Source organism: Pan paniscus, chromosome 3 (genome assembly GCF_029289425.2).
Source record: "Pan paniscus chromosome 3, NHGRI_mPanPan1-v2.0_pri, whole genome shotgun sequence".
NCBI classification, from domain to species: Eukaryota; Metazoa; Chordata; class Mammalia; order Primates; family Hominidae; genus Pan; species Pan paniscus.
Genome location: NC_073252.2, coordinates 66,248,628 through 66,270,681, shown reverse-complemented (window position 1 = coordinate 66,270,681; position 22,054 = coordinate 66,248,628). Strand labels below are relative to the sequence as shown.

Sequence of the window (22,054 nt, the reverse complement as noted above, 5' to 3'; positions counted from 1 at the left end):
AAGCGAACAGAAATTTCTGATCAAATTAATGAGTATGGAAATTAAATCAGTATTCCATTATAGAAAAGTCCAGGAGCTGATGGCTTTACTGCTGAATTCTACCAAACATTTAAAGGTTAATATCATTTTTTTCTCAAATTATTTCTTTTATATATATATATTTTATTATACTTTAAGTTCTAGGGTACATGTGCACAACGTGCAGATTTGTTACATATGTATACATGTGCCATGTTGGTGTGCTGCACCCAATAACTCCTCATTTACATTAGGTATATCTCCTAATGCTATCCTTCCCCCCTCCCCCCACCGCACACAACAGGCCCCGGTGTGTGATGTTCCCCTTCCTGTGTCCCAGACCTAAAACCGTAAAAACCCTAGAAGAAAACCTAGGCAAAACCATTCTCAAACTATTTCAAAAAAATTGAAATGAAGGAAATACTTCCAAACTCATTTTATGAAGCCAGCATTTTCCTGATGTGAAAACAAGACAAGGACATGGCTGAAACAGAAAACCACAGACCAACATCCTTGATGAACACAGATGCAAAAATCCTCAAATTAGCAGCAAACTGAATTCAACAGCACATTAAAAAGATCATTCACTATGATCAAGTGGGATTCATTTTCATGATGTAAGGATAGGGCTTGCACTTTGCACAACCTACACTTTTATTAAAAAAACCTCTCATTAAAAGAAATAAAAATTAAAAACATGATTTTTTCAATAGATACAGAAAATTCATTTGACAAAATCCAATATCCTTTCTTAAAAAATTCTAACAAAATAGGTATACAAGGTGTGTAACTCAGCACCATAAAAGCCGATATATGACAAACCCACAGCTCATAGCATACTGAAAAGCTAAAAGCATTTCTTCTAATATCAGAAACAAGACAAAGGTGTTCATTTTCACCAGTCCTATTCATCATGGTACTGAAAATCTTAGCCAAAGCAAGTAGGCAAGTGAAAGTAATAAAATGCTTCCAAATAAAAAATGCTCAACTTTGCCAGTCATGGGGAAATGCAAGTCAAAACCACAATGAGTTATTACATCACTCCAGTTAGAATGGCTATTATCAAAAATATAAAAGTAAACAAATATTGGTGAGGAAGTGGAGAAAGGGAAATATTTACACTCTGTTGGTGGGATTGTAAATTAGTAAAACCATTATGGAAAACAATATGAGGATTCTTCAAAAACTTAAAACTGCTATATCCAGCAATTCCACTACTATATACATATATATATTTCAAAGAAATTAAATCCATGTGTGGAAGGAATAGCTTCCCTCTCATGTTTATTGCAGCATTATTTACAGAAGTGTCCAAAAATGGATGAATGAAATACACTGTGGAATACTATTCAGCCATAAAAAGAAAAAAATACTATCCTTTATGATAAGACAAATACACCTGGAGGACGTCAAGATAAGTGGAATATGCCAAGCAAAGAAATACAAATATCACAGGATCTCATTCATATGTGGAATCTTAAAATAGTTTGTGTATATGTGTGTGTGTGTGTCTGTGTGTGTCTGTGTGTGTGTGTGTGAGAGAGAGAGAGAGAGAAAGTTGATATCATAGAATCATAGAAGCTGAGAATAGATCAAGCCTTGGAGAGCAAGGGGGTAGAAGGGGGAGAGGTTGGTTGGTGGTCAATGGGAAGGAAGTTAAAATCATATAGCAGGAATAAGTTTTAGTGTTCTAACACAGAGAAGGATGAGAATGGTTTATAGTAACGCTTTTTATATTACAAAATAACTAGAAGAAAATCTATTGAATGCTCTTACTACAAAAATATGATAAAAACGTGAGCTAATAGATATACTAACTAGGCCGGGCATGGTGGCTCACGCCTGTAATCCCAGCACTTTGGGAGGCCGAGGTGGGTGGATTATGAGGTCAGGAGTTTGAGACCATCCTGGCTAACACGGTGAAACCCCGTCTCTAATAAAAATGTAAAAATTTAGCTGGGCGTGGTGGGCGGGCGCCTGTAGTCCCAGCTACTCGGGAGGCTGAGGCAGGAGAATGGTGTGAACCTGGGAGGCGGAGCTTTCAGTGAACTGAGATCGCGCCACTGTTCTCCAGCCTCGGCTACAGAGACAGATTCCTTCTCAAAAAAAAAAAAAAAAAAAAAAAAAGAGATGCTAAATATGCTGATTTGAGCATTATACAATACATATATGTACCTAAACATCAAATTACACTCTGTATAATGTGTCAATTTAAATACAAGTGGGATAAATTATGTGTGCTGTAACATTACTTAAATTCTATCTAGAAATTTATATATTTTTTCCAGATTTATTTTTAGCACAGTACTTAGTGTTGAAAGCCAGTCACTATAAAGAAAATGTGTTGGAATGCCATTAATGATTTTTACAAATTGTTTAAAAGTGCTAGTGTTCTTTCATTTGCTTCCATGTATGTTTTATATGACTTTTATATATCTATGTCAGTTAATTTTTTTAACTGTTAAAAAGGCACACATACACACTCACACACACATAAGTTATGGGATATGTAGTTTATTTTCTTTAGTTATTCTATAAGCTGTTTCTTCAATTACTTTTCTATATTTTATTTATTGGTCTCACTTATTACAATTGTTTTAATAAGGAATAAATAATTATCATAAAAGGCTAATTCCAACTGAATTTTTTTTTAAAAAGGGCAAGAAAATATGCTTTGTGTATTGTGTACATTTATATACCTTAGGTTATGAGTCTTGAGAACTTAGGGTAGTAAGTTTTACATTTATAGTCTCCGGTACTTATAAACTATTTAATAGAAATGCCAAAAAAAAAAAAAAAAAAAAAAGTCTGTCATCCTAGTAGCCATATTCACAGAAAAACAAGTATTTGACAAAGTGAACTCCATGGGCTATTTTTTTTCTTTCAAGATTTTCTTTTATCTTTGGGGATTAATTATTTAGGATTTTTCTAGTTTTCGTGTTTATTTGCAGGTGGTTCTAGCATCTTTCCTTTTTTTTTCCTCTGTGAAAACAGGATACATTTGTATGAAGAACCCTATAATTTTGTGTTTAAGGAAAACTGTGTCTTATTTTGGATATGTTAAAATTCAATCACATGCAAGTATTTTAGCACATCATGTTTTTATTTGTGGTGTGAATATTTTAAAACCTGCCACAGAGTAACATCTAACGTTTGAGAGTCTGATATTACAGATTTAAGTTCTTTCATCTGTCACATTGTTAATCCTTGCAGAGTTAAAGCAAAATTAATAGGCTTACAATTCAGCCAAATCCATAAAATCTAATGAACCAAATTTTATAATCTGTAAGTTTATAAAAGTGAGTAATTCAATCAAATTGACATGTAATATAAAATAAATGGTTTATGGTTAATCAGTTGGGCTAAAAGACTTTTTCTGTGTGCATCATGCATCAGAATGATCAGCGAGTACATTAAAAAATTCATGTTACTCAAAAGATCTGGAAGCAGAAACACCGTGCGACCTAGCACTCCTATTAATAGGTATATACCCAAAGGAATATAAATCATTCTATTATAAAGATATATACATGCCTATGTTCATTACAGCACTATCCACAATAGCAAAGATATGGAATCAACATAAATATCCATCAATAATAGACTGGGTAAAACAAAATATGTTACATACACACCATGGAATACTATGCAACCATAAAAAGGAATGAGATCATGTCCTTTTCAGGGACGTGGATGGGACTGGAAGACATTATCCTCAGCAAATTATGCAAGGAACAGAAAACCAAACACAGCATGTTCTCATTTATAAGTGGGAGCTGAACAATTAGAACACATGGACACGTTGTGGGGAACAACAAACACTGGGGCCTATCAGCAGTGGTGGGGTGGGGATGGAGGGAAGGAGAGCATCAGGAATAAGAGCTAATGGATATTGGGCTTACTACCTAGGCAATGGGTTGATCTGTGCAGCAAACCACCATGGCACACATTTACCTGTGTAACAAACCTGCGCATCCTGAACATGTACCCTGGAACTAAAAATAAAAGTTGATGAAAAATAATTCATATTACTCTAGAATATTGAGGGAGAAGCAATATTTGCTAGGGATTTTTCAGCAACTTCATACAAGAGAATGGCCCAAAGCAACTTATAACTTGCCTCTTCCTTGAAAGGGTGCTGAAATTATCACAGTTAGTCCATGTATTTAAAATGTCATTATTTATAAAGTACATGTGTTCAGATAATTACAAACCCTTTGCCATTTAGGCCAGTTTATATCAATTATTTTGTAATTTGTTTGTACACTATATTGCTCTGAATAGAGCAGTATATATTAATTTATGTAACTCTTGTGAATTTTAGCAGTTTTATATAATCTTATTAACTCTCATTTTTCATTATTGGCTTTAAATATAAATCTTTAATATTTTCTATTTCTTTTTAGGGCCTACATAGTGAGGCCACACTTTTTAAGCCACTGTTTATTCTTAATATAATTATTTTCTAAGTTTCAATGTTAGTATAATGCCCAATGAAGGCAAAGAACTATTTCTGAAGACTGAGAAAATGCAAGCATAATACTTGCAAATAATTACCTCAGAATATGTTAAAATTCTCAAAAATCAAAAAGCAAGTATAAACATATGAATGGCATTATTTGTTGAAATATGAAGTATACATAATCTCTGATAAAGCTTTATATTCTCCAGAAATAACTGGAAGAATACACAGAGAGTCATATACAAGTACGTAATTAAAGCACTGTTTATAACAACTAAACATTTGAAAATATCTTATGGAATTTGTAAGTAATAGTGGGCTGTATTGATATGTTACAGTAAATCTATTCCATAGAATAATATGCAACTTGAAAAAGGATGAGGCAGAGAAATATACAATGATGAGAGAAAGTATCCAAGAGATTGCTAATTAAAAAAATAAGTTTATCTAATATATATTTGTGTGTGTAAATAAGCACACAATTAATGACTAATGATAATTTTATACATGATTACTCAGAGAGTTAGAAAGAATATGGGTGGAATATTGAGCTTGTAGTTTTTTTCTAATTTGAAACTTTTAATAATACAACATGAATTAATGTGTAACCCAATTATTATAATTTTAAGTAATAATTAGTGGCAATCTAGAAAACTAGAAAATACATATAAATATAAAAGAAAAATAATAATCGCTCATAATATAATCATCCAGAGATAAGTGTTTTTGACATAACTCTTTTCAGTACTCTCTAGATATATAAATTGATCCATAAGTATATAATTTACATGTATATACATTTTACTGTATTCATATTTTATTGTATTGTTTGAATATTATTAGTTTGCATATTTCAGTATTAATATTTTTTCTTCAAGAGCAATGCCAGGATTATAACCTTTTCTATTTGTTTTGCAAGTTTGAATTACAAAATCATGACCTGATTTTTACATCTACTGCAGAAAATGAGTGCCCTCATCAAAGCCTGTTTACCAAAATGTGTGCATTTTAATTTGTTTCAAATCACTACTTTGATAACATTGAACATTTTATTTTAACTTTGAATTACACCTGGGAATGACTGTTTTGCAGGACATCACTTCTCCACCAAACTCTCCTCCTAACAACTGGTTTCTTTATTAAAAATATTTTTATTCTTATTTAGTCATTCTTTCATTACTTTTCAATGATATCCACAATTTCAAATGTTTGACACAAAGGTAAAGAATAAAATCATATTAGGAGACATACTTGTCACTATAACACAAAACTTCAAATTTTTGTTTCATAACAGTGAGATTAATACATATCAAATAGATATCAGAATCTCTATGCTTAAATAAAGCTTCTGGGTAGAAAATGCTGCAAAACTGAGAAGTCTATATAAAACTGACATTTCATAAACAATATTTTTATTAAAAACCCCAGAAAGTTTTGCCCCAAAAGACATTAAAATTGTGCAGAAATATGTGATAAAAAATGGGAACAAAGAATAATAAAAGTTGTGCCTGTGGTATATTTTATTTCAACGAAAAACTGTTTTTTCTTTTTTTTTTGTCTCAAGCAAAAGTAGATGATCAAAAGAAAGTTCCATGTAAAAAATTATTTAGGATGCTCTTGAACTCAAGTGAAACATGCAGCTCAGTTCATGTTCCTGATCTACTTACACTTCATCAGTTGGCCAAAATATTGAAACAATATTTTAAAAATAAATTCCTTTTTAAAGAATACCATGGAAAGAGAACAAAATGAGCATGATGATTTCCTATAATTTCATTTAAGTATTCACTTCAAGTGTTTCATGTTACCTTCTTTAATTAGTCCTTTCTATAAAGGAAAATCATGCTTTCTTCAATGAAGGACAATGACTCAATTACTCAACAATACCAGGTCATACTCTGTGGGCTCTAAGTAAGAATCAAGCCCCATTCTGCAAGGAATTCAATGTGCTGCTTATCAGTTTATTAATCAGTACAATTTTATATGGTAACCTTTTTTCTCTCTTGGATTATTTGTCAAGTGACTGATCTTGGTTTGCTCTTATTTGGCTTTATCTGACGTGGAGTTGATAAGTTTATCTTTTTCATTTAGGATGCCTAAAAGTAAATTTGAACAATAACTTTATGCTTCTGATCCAACATCTTAATTTATAAACATTTAATCATTAACAATACTGAATTTGTAAATTTTACATAATCTATCTTGTATCACACCACATATTTTTAGGAAACAGTTGAGATTCAATCATGCTTCAAAGATACAGGATACTTAGTTAAAAACCCTATCTCCGTATTTTTAGACAATATAAAGATTTTGTTGTATATGTAACAGAAAAATATATTTCTGCCATTGATTATTTAACACTTGAATTTTAATTTATGTTGTGAGTCATCAAAATTATATTTGATATTTTTAATATGTAAAATATTACTCAACATGTAAAATACAATAATTATACATATTTAAAGCAGATTACAAATATGTTTTTTCAGTCCTTGCCCAAGTAACTATTGAATTCTGATTTGAAAACCTGTAATCTATATTATTTCTTCTTTACACATATCTACATTTAAAAATCCTATGAAGATTTATTATAGTTTTTATTGCTATTTTATCATTATTTAGCTTTTCCTTTAAGCAGCATTATATTTCCTCTTGAAGTAAATATTTGTATTTTATCTTCCCATGAAATTTATTCATTTTATAATGATATCAAAACATAATTTGATAAATAACACTATTATATCTGTTTTGGTAAAAGTATAATAGAATGAATAATCAACTTCTAAGTAATTGCATTGTGCCTCCTTTTGCTTGAAGACAGTGCAAATAAAAATGTATTTTGTGGAACTCTGCTCTCTGCAGATGCTCCAAAAACATGAGAGGAGAGGGACAGAGCCAGGAAAAAAATGGGAAGGAGGCAAAGAGTAAGGAACAGAGAGTTAAGTTTTATTACCAAATAATTTGAAAATTATGCATAAGGTCTTATTTTCAATCTCTTAATTTGCCTTAAATTTAAGGGCTTTAAACAATCTAAAACAACTGTGGTAATCTACAATATTCTTCTATAGATTACTATAATTCTTTTATATTGCTCAGACATATTATTCCAAATTTATTTGGCTATTGAGCAGAGCCAGAATCAAAGGGATAATCCAATGTAAAGATTAACTTTGAATAATAACACAAATTAGGTTTGTACTTTTTTTTGTTTGTTCATTTGTTTTTTCCCTTCTGTTCATCGAAAGCCAGGAATTAGTCCATGAAAAGCTGATAAACAAAGCTGAAACTAGGGGAAGGCTACTAATATATTTCAAAGCACAGATATTGAGACTGGGCAGTGGATGATATCCTTATATCCTCACTGGCATAGGAGGCTACACAATGGAGACTCAGTACACGTAGCAGAGAAACAGTAGCTCAAGTGTTCCTATGATAACATGGGAAGTACATGTTCCTAAATGATTTATGGGTTTGGGTGAAATGGTTTCAAAACATAATGCCAGTTGTTGGAATGGGTTGTTTCTAGCATAAAAAAAAAAAAAAAAAAAAGATGAGCTCACAAAATTACTGGCCAGATTGGCAAGATAATTGATTAAGAAAAAAAAAACACACACACACATGCCAGAAATTTCAAGGCAGGTATATTTGGGGAATAAAATGTTTTCTTAATAATCCAGTGATGCCTTCATTAAGACCTAACTGCAGACCACACACAAATAAAGATTTGTTAAAATTTGAGAAAGAATTGGTGACTACTGCTAAATCCTTTTAGGTGCAGAAAATGTACCTAGAAAGGAAACTAATGGTGTGGTCATATGGTCACCTGACAAGATCAAAATTAAGTCTAATTACACGGGCATGGGTAGTGAAACAATTTTCCATAAAAAACCTGAAGATACTAATGCACTGTATCTTTCACACAGCATTACTGAGTAGTAAGAGAATTTCAACATAATCCATTATACAAGTGTTTTCTTTCTTTTACTCTGATGCATTTTAGCTATTTCTCTCTTAGATAAACTGAAGATTCTTTAAATGGATTCAAATGTGAATGTTACATTATTATACTTCTTCTTTGCCGCCCTGCTTTTTAAGCCATGATCTGATCTTCTCATCTCTTTATCTGAAAACAACTTCACTTTCTCAGTTGTTGGAAATATTCAGCCATTATTTCTTTCAAATTTTTTTTCTTCTTTTCCCTCTATTTCCTCGGTGCTTCAATTAGAAAGAATTTTGTTAATTCCGGATCTATAATCATTGTGTCACTTCTTTCTTAATTTCCCCATCATTGCTTTTTCTACTGGACCTTTCATCTCATTAACGTTGCTTCAGTTTTGTGCAGACTATAATTGGAGGCTCTGTTGTATGTATTTTATTTTAACAATCAAATTTTGCTTCATTATCCAAGCCTCTAAATTGGTATGAACATTGCTTCATAATACATCACATGTGGGCAATATAAAATGATGATTTAAAATCTAGGAAAAATCATTTGATATATATTAGTGCTTCATTTCATTTTGCACATACAGATTCAGAAATCATTGACACATTTAATACTAAGCTAATTAGTTAATATAAATAATATTTGCTTCTGGTGATTTTAATGACTAATATGTTTAGTTAAATCAATTAAGTGTATTTCTATTTTCATCTTAATTCTTATTCAAATAAATAGCAATTAATTTTTCAATTTTGTTAGATTTCAGCGATTTATATATCAGATTCATGTTGTTAAACCTCACTAGATTTTTTGATCATTTCTTTCTATAACAGTGGCTGTTCTTTGTTTATGTGACAATGAAAAAAAAGCATACCTTCACACTTTAAGGGACTGAAGAAAACACTGGTGGATATTTGGCAGAACTTCTGGTTTTCTATTTCCATAGCACTGCAATGCGAAGGTAGCTGTGCTAGCATTTAACTATAGACAGCATAAGGGAGTGTGTTAGAAATGTATAATTTCAGGCCCCACTTCATATGTAGTGATTCAGAGTCTTTTTACCATGATTCATATATACGATGAAGTCTGAGAAGCAAGGGAATTTCCAAATGATTTTTCACCCTTGATCAAAGTGATTCTGAGATGGAAACACTTGGTATACATGCTTCATTTTTTCTTCAGAGGTATATTAATTTTCTAATGCCAAAACACTCCATAGTTCAGTGGCTTAAAACAGTAATCATTTACCATCTCATGAGTCTGCAGATCACCTGTGTAGTTCTGATCTGGCTGGACTCATTCAGGCTCTCCAGTCCTGGCTTGCCTGGTCTAGGCTGGCTTGTGATGACCCTGTCTCCCACAGCCAGGATGACTGGGGCTTTCTCCACATGCTCCCTTATCCCTCAGCATACTGCCCAGGCTTCTTCACATAGTGATAGCTAACGTGCATTCAAGTGCAGCAAGGAAAGCAAGCCTCACTATGCAAACGTTATTCAAGCTTCCACTTGTATCAGATGTGCTGCTGTCTCCCTGTCCAAACTCAGATTCAATGTGAGAATATAGATGGATATCAGAAAGCACGACATCACTGGCCCATTCTATAACATTCCACTATAATCATGTCATTAATGGATAATAACATAATCCAAATAAATAAATTATGGGAAGAAATTGCCTTGCAACCAAATGTCCCTGTAATCTCTAAAAGTTGTCTCTTTGTTGCTCAGAAAATTAGGGAAAACTAAGCTACCTCATCATATTCACGGCACCTTGATGCTGCTGTTTATCTCACCTTTATGCTGTGAAATTCTTGGGATGATACGACCCTAGGGCTAGAATCCAATAAAAGTGTAAGTGGAAATGTTGTCTTTTTCATTACCTTAACACCTATTTACAGCTTGTCAGCAGCAACCGTGTTGCTGTCTGAATGGAGACTGCATTGCTCACACTGAGTCCTATCACAGGCCAGCTGTGCTTTCTTAGAGCTGCTTGTTATCAACTTTCATATGTGAAAAAATCTATGAAAATGATAAATATTTTAACTTTCTACTTCATAAATTAACCACATAGCTGGTTGTCAAACACAAGGGCAGCTTGTGTCTGAATAAGAAGAGATATTAACAAATACAGGAGATTCAAAATCTATAGGCACAAAATGATCATTGTTATTATAAATAATCAGACTCTAATTTGTTTTTACTTTGGTTTCTATTCAATCTATTGAAAATTAAAAATACACACACACACACACACACACACACCCCTTCTTTGTTGTCCTCATGGCCATATCAGAAACTACATATATGGGAAAGAATAGAGTAACAGAGCAAAAACATAGATCCAGTTAGTTCCAGTTCTGAGATGCACACGACTGCTTCCCTGGGCCTACCAGGTCGTAATTATGAACTGGCACAATGCCTGTTTATGCCATCTGCTGTTTCCAAGACTGCTGCCTTATCTATTGCAGAGTATCCATAAGCAAACGAGGCTCAGCATTGTCTCCTCTGCATACAGAAGACTTCTCAGCTTAGGAACAGGTCAAGGAGAGATCCACTAGCATTTACCTAAAAGGCCATCTGTTATAGAGAGAAGCTGAGTCCACTATCAAAACAAGAGAGGAAATAATAATTCCTACTTTTACATCATTAGGGGTTTTCAAGGTCTTTTATGACCTCTGAGGGCAAGTAACCATTTTGTCATCCTTCTGGTCACTTTCTTCCTCTTTTTAAACAGAGCCAAATGGAGCAGCAGTTGTCAAGCTTTCTATCTTTCTCTGTTAAAAACGAATAAAAACTACATTTAATAAGACCTTATACTTCTCTTTAATTAGCACAACTAAAGTATCATATTTAAACAAGATTGCAAAAGATAAACATCTTAATATAATATAATACTCCATGCTTTTTTGACACTCTTTTCATACTGTATTAGTAAATCTCTAAAATAGAAACTTTACTCCATTTCAATATTTAATGTTCATGTATGTGTGTGTATGTGATTTTACTTTTCCTTAATCGACAGGCATTTGGAAACAGGTTGTCTGGTAAAAGGTTACAATGAACTGGAAGTAGCCTAGTTAGCTTGAGTATACCAAACAGCCACTCTTCAAATGTTTAAATATGAAGATGCAAAGTAAATGAGTTAGAAGGTAATAAAACATCAACATATAAACTCAATTTTTATCAGTGTTTACTTTTCTCTGTTTTCAACTTTCGAATTTTTTAGATGAGTAGTTCTCAGTTGTGAGCTAGTTAAAATGTCATGCATTATTTTAGTTGTGGGGATAACACAGTGAACAAGACAAAGTTCTTGCCATCATGAAGGTTTATGCTAATAAGGACACAACCAGATTTTCTAAATCAGTGGTTTGAGAAAGGCACTATGAGAAATTCACTGTATGTACTATTTTTCTTTTATTAACTCTAAAGGAAATTATTTTATTGCAGTTTCAGCTATGGATTGTTACTCAGAAAAGAATGCTAAAAAGATATTTAATAATAGAAATTGCAAATAGAAATAAATAACAAAACATTTTAATCTAAGGATGTCTAACAGTGAAATAGTAATTGTCTGGAAAGCAGAGTGCTCCAAAGTCAAATGGAAAAAAACTACAATATATTACAGTAGTATCACCCCTTTGCCAACAAGTATCTGCTCATGGCACTTATCTTTGTTTAAATAAAATTTTCTTTTTTATATTAATAAAGTGGAAATTCTCTCATTTCCCTTGCATTCAGTACACATCTTTTACTTCTACTATTTTTTTTTAAAAAGACAAGTTTTGATTGTAATCTCATATCATCCAGAGTTATGTCTCTGTTAGAAGCTGCTTGGAAATTAAAATTACATTTAAAATAACAAGGAATAATGACAATTATCTTATTGGTTTGCTTCTTTAATCACTTTTAACAGCCATTCGATTTTTTAGAATAACAATACTAAACTAACATTAACTAATACTAATATTAGTTAGTTAACTAACACTAAATTTAGTTACTAGGAATTTTGACTTCCTGAATAAAGAATAGAGTAGAAAAAATATAGTGCAAAGTGAAAATATATGCAAACGTGGGTCAGATGCCTTATATCGCCTAGAATTACTATCATTTAATTTTGATTAGGCTTGATTACACAAGCCTATATCTAGAACTACTTATATCAGAAAATCTCCTATTAAAGTAATTAGCATATTAGAATGCTATATTTTAAGATATTGTTTATGTACAAAAGGTCATCTTTATTAGCATCAAGGAAAAAATTTTTGTCTGAGCCAAGTGCAGATAAGAGTATTTTTTTTTCCAAGATACGAGTTTGTCTTTGCACTCTGTATATCAGGAATGCTTTTATTGGCCAGATATGTTCTTTTTAGTTTTACAAACTTATTTTCAGTGTTGCTTAACATTAGATCAGCACTCAACTTTATCAATATGAGAAGATAGATTTCAATAAAAATGTGAAATTCTAATTTTGGAGATTACTCTCAGGAAATATAATAGACTCTAATTTCTATCACAAAGGTAGCAATAATATATAGTTGTAAGTTTTTTAAAGAATATCTCTGGATTGATGTTATTCTGACATTTGATTTTTCTTTTTTTCATAACTTAAATTATATATAGTATATGTCTATAAAGAATACACAGTATATGTATACATGTTTATTATAGTATACGTATACTTTACTATTACTTTACACTCTTCTTAAAATTGTTTAGCATGTTATTTAATTAAGATTAAATTAGAATATGAGCACAGGAAACAACAACAACGTAGGTCCAAACAGCAGTAGATTAAGAAAATAATGGTTTATATTTCTGTTGAATGAACACAGGCGTGCCTTCCAGGCTGGTATGGGGCTCTGCAGGTTTACAGACTCAATCTCCTTCTAATTTGTCACTCTGTCAACTCACAAGGACTCTGAAAATTTTAGTTTTACTTTACAAAGGGATGAGTTCAGCTAACATTGGAGTGTTCTAATACAGAGGAAATAACAGAAGAACTGACACTGAAGTTCAAATATCATTGCCTATTCATTTGTCCTTGGCACTCAAATATTCAAATGCACTGCCTCCCCCCATTTCCCTGAGTCTCAGAGTCCCATCTAGAACTTATAACTGAGTTATATTCCAGATTATCAAGATGATGTCTAGTCCTCTCCCTGAGGCCTAGATATACAAGGAAGATTACCTGTGTGAGCAACTGTATATCAATATCACTGAGAATTTCTGGGAACAGTATACAACATGGCTTAGACTTGAGTTTGAGAATGAGAAAGCTGGATTACTTATCCTTCAGTCTCCGTCTGCCATTTGGTTGAGGGCTATCTGAAGGGACATTAACTCTGTGACATTTCTGGACCATCCCTTGTGGCTGACAGAATGCATGCAATGAAGGAGAATGACAGAGGTTAACAGTGGGACATAAGGGGTAAGTATTGAAATGGGGTATGCTGAGAACATACAGGTTTGACACTAAGAGGGCATATTACAGAAAGAGCGAGCATGAGGAGGGGCTAGAGGAGGAAACAAGAGTACTAGATAGAGTACTCCATTTTGGCTTAAAAGAATATTTTTTAAGTAGGTTATATACAAACTAAAATGATGTCTTGAATAGTTCTCTCTCTAAATTGACTGTTGATCCTAACTCTGCTTTCCCCCCTCACTTTGTTCTGTCTCCTGTCATCTAAAAAGCAGAACATTTTTGCTCAATACCATGGCAGTTCAAACATAGGCACATTGGGCATCCACCAAATAACAGTAAGTGAGAAAATGTTACTGTGTATATAATCTACAAAATGTAATGTATTTAATATTCTATGATATTTTCTCTGTCATTCACCACTCTAATATGAGAAATCCTATGATTTCAATGAAGTGTTATAACATTACCCCTTCTGCTTACATACTGCCCCTGGGAAAGAGTAAACACTTATTATCTATTCCCTAGAAATGTTCAATAAGCCTCATTTAATCCCACTGATCCCATTATGCTCCCTCAGTTGTCTGTTATTTAATTTTAACCTGTAAGACCTACATAAAATAATAAATGACAAAAATTCCATAGCTTTGCAGACAAGAAATGTTGATCCCAATTCCTTTATGACTATTCAAGGAATACTTTCTGCAGAGAATTTGATGAATTATCCTCACCTCGCATTATTATCTAATTTACTAGACTTCCTTATACCCTTTTGGTGCCTGTCTCCTGTGGTACCCTACTACTGTTTCCCTATATAAGAAATGATGATATAAATAATAATTGCCACTTGGGGTTATGATAAGATTGAAATAGGATAATCTGCAAATATTCTTAAAATCTACCTGACACATACTAATGACTCAGTATTTTACATCATCATTAATATTATAGCTCTTTAAAAGTAGAGTTGTTATTTTATATTTGTTTGCATGATACTTAATACATAGCTCAGTTCATGTTCATCAAATCAAATATTGTGCATTAAGATTGTTAAGCTTTCCAAATTTCCAGAAGAGAATCAGCAACACCAGATTGAACAACTACCCACATAAAAAAGCAGCTTCATAAGAATCAAAAATTAGGTAAGCAATCACAGTACCTGGTTTTAACATCATGTTAAGGAAAGAGGTACTGAAGAAGGTAGGAAAGACAATCCTGAATTGCCAATGCAGCCCTTCTCCTATCTCCTGGAACTGTCAGCATGGAGTGGCGAGAGAATCTGTGTGCCTGAGGAAGAGAAAGCACAGTGACTGTGGCACTTTGCACTAGAACTCAGTGCTGTTCTCTCACAAGGAAAGTAACATGGGACAGAGCTCAGCTGGCACCCAAAGAGGGAACTTTAAGACTAGCCATAGCCAAAGGGAAATTATCTAGCTTAATGGTCAGAACTTGAGTTTTGGCTAGCCCCACAACAGCAGGCTAAAGGGCTCTGGGGTCCTAAATTAACCTGAAAGGCAGTCTAGGCCACAAGTCTGAAATTCTCAGGCAAGTCTTGGTGCTATGGTGATATCAGAGCCAGGAGACTTGGGGTTCATAAAACACAGTGAGATAAAAAGTAGGAAACCTTCAAATAAATAATCTAATAATACTTTTTAAAGGATGAGAAAGACAAGAGCAAACCAAACCCAAAGTTAGTAGAAGAAAATAAATAATAAAGATTAGAGTAGAAATAAATGAAAATGAAACAAAAAATACAACAGATCAACAAAACAAAAAGTTATTTACTTGAAAGATAAAGGAAATCAACAAATCTTTAGCCAGACTAAAAAAGACCCAAATAAATAAAACCATAGTTAAAAACGGAGATATTACAATACTTCAGAAATTAAAAAGATTATTAGACACTACCATAAGAAACTATATACAAATAATTGGATAGTCCTAGACACATAAAACATACTAAGATTGAACTGTAAAGCAGTTCAAAACCCGAATAGACTAATGACAAGGAATGAGATCAAAACCATAATAAAAAGTCTTCCAGCAGAGGAAAACCTGGGACGCAACGGCTTCACTGCTGCATTTTATCAAACATTTAAAAAAGAACTAATATCAATCCTACTAAAAATATTCCAAAATCAATAAATAAAGGAAAATGAAATACTTCCAAGTTCATTCTATGAGACTAGTATTATCCTGATACCAAAACCAGACAAAGACACATGAAAAAAGAAAACTACGGCCTGGCGCGGTGGCTCACGCCTGTAATGCCAGCACTTTGCGAGGCCGAGGTGGGCGGATCACGATGTCAGGAGATCTAGACCATACTGGCTAACACGGTGAAACCCCGTCTCTACTAAAAAATAAAAAAATTACCAGGGCGTGGTGGCAGCACCTGTAGTCCCAGCTACTCAGGAGGCTGAGGCAGGAGAATGGCGTGAACCCAGGAGGCGGAGCTTGCAGTGAGCCAAGATGGCGCCACTGCGCTCCAGCCTGGGTGACAGAGCGAGACTCCGTCTCAAAAAAAAAAAAAAAAAAAAGAAAAAGAAAACTACTAGCTGCTCTCTCTGATTAACATTGGTACAAAAATCCTCAACACAATATCAGCAAAGGAATCCAACAGTGCATTAAAAACATTATTCATTATGACCAATTGATATTTATCCCAGTGATGCAAGAATAGTTTATCATACACAAATCAATAAGTGTAATAAATTATATCAACAAAATAAAGGATAAAAGCTATATGATCATTTCAATTGATGCTGAAAAAGCCTTTGTTAAAATTCATTATTCCTTCATAATAAAAACCTACAAAAAACGATATAGAAGGGACATATCTAAATGCAATAAAAGTCATATATGACAGAAACACAGCTGGTGTCATATTGAATGAGAAGAAACTGAGAACCTTTTCTCTAATATCTGGAACAAGACAGGCATGCCAGCTTTTGCCACTTTCAAATATAATATTGAAATTACTAGCTAGACCCATCAGACAAAACAAATAAAGGACATACAAAAAGGCAAGGAAGAAGTCAAATGAGTCCTGTTTACAGATCATATAATCTTACATTTGGAAAAACCTGAAGAATACAAAAAAAACCTACTAGAACTAATAAGCAAATTCAGTGAAGTTACAAAATTCAAAATCAACATACAAAAATCAGTAGCATTTCTATGTGCCAACAGTGAACAATCTGTAAGGAAGTAGAGAAAGTAATCTCATTTACAATGGCTACAAATTAAAGATACCTAGGAATTAACTTAACCAAAGAAAGGAAAGATCCCTACAATGAAAACTATAGCACATTGATGCAAGAAATTGAACAGGACACAAACTAATGGAAAAGTGTTTCATGTTTGTGAATTGGAAGAATTAATATTGTTAAAATGTCCATACTACCCAAAGTAATCTATAGATTCAATGTAATCCCTACAAAAATACCAATGTCATTGTTCAAAGAAATATAAAATATAATCTGATATGGGTTGGCTCTGTGTCCCCACCCAAATCTCATCTTAAATTGTACTCCCATATTTCCCACATGTCGTGGGAGGGACCTGGTGGGAGATAATTTGAATCACTGGGGAAGTTTCCTCCACACTGTTCTCGTGGTAGTGAATAAATCTCACGATATTTGATGGTTTTATCAAGAGTTTCCACTTTTGCATCTTCCATATTTTCTCTTGCCGTTGCCATGTAAGAAGTGCCTTTCCCCTCTTGCCATGATTCTGAGGCCGCCCCAAACATACAAAACTGTTAAGTCCAATTAAACATCTTTTTCTTCTCAATCTTGGTTATGTCTTTCTCAGTAGCATGGAAATTGACTAATACAGTAAATTAGTACCAGTATTGGTGTGTTGTTGAAAAGATACACAAAAATGTGGAAGTGACTTTGGAACTGGTAACAGGCAGAGGTTGGAACAGTTCAGAGGGCTCAGAAGAAGACAGGAAAATGTGGGAAAGTTTGGTATTTCCTAGTGGCTTATTGAATGGCTTCGACAAAAATGATAATAGTGACATGAAAAATAAAGTCCAGACTAAGGTGGTCTCAGATGGAGAAGAGTAACTTGTTGGGAACTGGAGCAAAGGTGACTCTTGTTATGTTTTAGTAAAGAGACTGGCATCATTTTGCCTCAGCCCTAGAGATTTGTGGAACTTTGAACTTGAGAGAGATGAATTAGGGTATCAGGCAGAAGAAATTTGTGAGCAGCAAAGCATTCAAAATGTGACCTGGGTACTGTTAAATGTATTCCACTGTAATAGGGAAATGGAACATAAAAATTCAGAAAACTTGCAGCCTGACAATGCAGTAGAAAAGAAAAACACATTTTTAAAGGAGAAATTCAAGCTGGCAGCGGAAATTTGTATAAGTAACAAAGAGCCAAATGTTAATCCCAAAGACATTGGGGAAAATGTCTCCTAGGCATGTCATAGGTTTTCATGGCAGACCCTCCCATCACAGACCCAAAAGCCCAGGAGGAAAAAATGGTTTCGTGGGTTGAGCCCAGGGTCCTCATCCTGTGTGCAGCCTAGGGACTTGGTGCCCAGTGTCCCAGCTTCTCCAGCCATTACTAAAAGGGGCCAAGGTACAGTTTGGTGCATGGTTTCAGAGGGTGCAAACCCCAAACCTTGGCAGCTTCCACGTATGTTGAGCTGCGGGTGCACAGAAGTCATGAATTGAGGTTTGGGAATCTCCACCTAGATTTCAGAAGCTCTACGGAAATGCCTGGATGCCCAGGCAAAAGTTTGCTGCTGGGGCAGGGCCCTCATTAAGAACCTCTTCTTGGGCAGTGCAGAAGGGAAATGTGGGGTCAGAGACCCCACACAGAGTCCCTACTGGGGCACTGCTTAGTGCAGCTGTAAGAAGACAGCCACCGTCCTCCAGACCCCAGAATGGTAGATCCACTGGCAGTTTGAACTGTGCGCTTGCAAAAGCCACAGGCAGTCTATGTCAGCCTGTGAAAGCAGCCAGGTGCAGGGCTATACCCGTCAAAGCCAAAGAGGCAGAGCTGCCCAAGGCTATGGGAACCTACCTCTTTTATCAGCATGACCTGGATGTGAAACATGGAGTCAAAGGAAATCATTTTGGAGCTTAGAATTTGACTGCCGTGCTGGATTTCGGACTTGTATGGGTCTTGTACCCTCTTTGTTTTGGCCAATTTTTCCCATTTGTAGTGACTGTATTTACCCAATACCTGTACCTCCCTTGTATCTAGGAAGTAACTAGCTTGCTTTTGATTTTACAGGCTCATAGGCAGAAGGGACTTGCCTTGTCTCAGATGAGACTTTGGACTGTGGATTTTTGGGTAAGTGCTGAAATGAATTAAGACTTTGGGGGACAGTTGGGAAGGCACAGTTGGTTTTGAAATGTGAGTACATGAAATTTGGAGGGCCCAAGGGTGGATGATATGGTTTGGCTCTGTGTCTCCATCCAAATCTTATCTTGAATTGTACTCCCATATTTCCCACATGTTGTGGGAGAGACCCTGTGGGATATAATTTAAATTATGGGACAGTTTTCCCCATACTGTTCTTGTGGAAGTGAATAAGTCTCATGAGATCTGATGGTTTTATCAGGGGTTTCCACTTTTGCATCTTTCTCATTTTCTCTTGCTGCCACCATGTAAGACGTGCCTTTCACCTCTTGCCATGATTTTGAGGCCTCCCCAGACATGTGGAATGTAACTCCAATTAAACTTCTTTTTTTACAAAAAGAAATTCAAGCTGTCTTTAGGATTAACATTTGGCTCCTTGTTACTTATACAGATTTCTGCCACCAGCTTGAATTTCTTTGGTATGTCTTTATCTGTAGTGTGAAAACACAATAATACATAATCCTGAAATTTATGAAATTTTAATTTATATGGAACTAAAAGCTATTCTGAGTGAAAAAAATAAAAAAAGAGGAATCACATTACCAGACTTCAAGTTATACTGCAGAACTATAGTAAACCAAACATCATGGTACTGGCAGAAAAACAGACCCATAGACCAATGGAACAGAATAGAGAACCAAGAAATAAATCCATACATCTAGAATAAACTCATTTACAATAATGGTGCTAAGAACATACATTGGGGAAAGGACAGTCCCTTCAATAAATGGTACTGGGAAACTGGACATCCATATACAAAAGAATAAAACTAGACTCCTATCTCTCACCGTATGCAAAAATCAAGACAAAGTGCATTGAAAAGTTAAATCTAAGACCTCAAACTATGAAACTATTACAATAAAACACTGGGGAAACTCTCTAAGATTTTATTCTAGGCAAAGATTTTTTGAGTAATGCCCCAGACTCATAGGAAACCAAACCAAAAATGGACACATAAAAAGCTTCAGTACATGAAAGGAAATAATCAACAAAGTGAAGAGACAACCCATGGAATGTGAGAAAATATTTACAGACTATTCATGTTACAAGGCATTAATAACCAGAACATATATATATACACACACACATATATACACATATATATACATATATACACATATATACACATATATATACATATATACACATATATATACATACATATGATCAAACAACTCTATAAAAAATCTAAGATTCTAATTCAAAAATTGGCAAATATCTGAATATACACTTCTCAAAAGAAGACATAGAAATGGTAAACAGATAAATAAGAAGGTGTTCAACATAACTGATCATCAGAGAAATGCAAATGAAAACCAAAATGAGATATTATCTCACTCCAGTTAAAATCACTTTTATCAAAAAGACAGCCAATAACAAATGCTGACAAGGATGTGGAGAACCCTCATACACTGTTGGTGGAAATGTAAATTAGTGTAAGCACTATGCAGAACAATTTGAAGTTGCTCAAAAAACTCAAAACACAGCTATCGTATGATCAAGCAAATCCACTCCTAGTTATACACCTAAAAGAAAGGAAATCAGTATATTGAAGAGATATCTGCACTCCAATGTTTATTGCAGCACTATTCGAATAGTCAAGATTTGGAAGCAAATTAACTGCCTATGAATAAATAAAATGTGGTACATATTTACAATGGAGTACTATTCAGCCATAGAAAAGAATGAGGTTCTGTCATTTACAACAATATGGATGGAACTAGAGAATATTATATTTAGTGAAATAAGCCAGGCACAGAAAGACAAACATTGTATGTTCTTACTTATTTGTGGGAGATAAAAATTAAAACAATTGAACTCATGGAAATAGATTGAAAAATAATGGTTGCCAAAGGCTGGGAAGGGTAGTTTGGGAGGGGAGTGGGGATTGTTAATGGGTACAAAAATACAATTAAATAGAATAAATTACATTCCGTATTTAATAGCATAACAAGTTGACTACAGTCAACAATAATTGACTGTACATTTCAAAATAACTAAAAGAAAATAACTGGAACATTTGTAACAGAAGGAAATTATAAGTGCTTGAGGTGATAGAAACCCCATTTACCCTGAAGCGATTGTTATCTATTGTATGCTTGTATCAAAATATCTTATGTATCCCACAAATATATACACTTAGTATGTACCCATAACAATTTTTTAAAAAGTAAAATTGAATATAAAATATTACTCCTTGTGTTGGTGCCACTTTGAAAACTTATAACAGTATTTTTAGTAGAAATCATAATTGATCTGAAATGAATTCTAACAAACATTTCTGTCAGCCCCAAATGTGCTATTATTTTTTATATTTTCATATGAACCTTTCTTCACTCTACTTACCTCCATTTAGTGCCGTATTTCAAATATCTATAACATCAGCATGAAAACATTTTTCTTGATTCCTGGGATACCATATGAGAAATCATATTCCATATAGCTAACTTAATGCTGTTCTTCTGCTCTAGCTTATTACATATCACTCTCATATCTCTCATATTTATGTTAAACTTTTTCAGTTTATTTTTAAATTAATGGTTCATGTTTATATAAGACAATTGCAAATCTGAATTGAGAAACTCATCATTGAGACGTCATAATTTAGTGTATGCACAAGACATACTTGTATGAAGAGGTAGATATTCAGTAACCAAAATAAAGTTCTCAAAAGAACTCATAAAGGCCTAGTACTTATAGACAATCAATAGTTTTTTTGACAAAATAAATACAGCTGTAGGTCATGTATTTGTCCAATATTCATCTTTATGCATTTATTGGTTACTTATTATACTTTTTATTATAAAGTAATTATAATTTTGTCTTTA

General features: G+C 33.7%; 1 pseudogene; it reads left to right on the top strand.

Moving 5' to 3' along the window:
* LOC100969974 (la-related protein 1B-like) overlaps nucleotides 1-19,481 on the top strand; it is a 272,883-nt pseudogene extending 253,402 nt beyond the window's left edge.
* The last annotated feature ends 2,573 nt before the right edge of the window (nucleotides 19,482-22,054 follow it).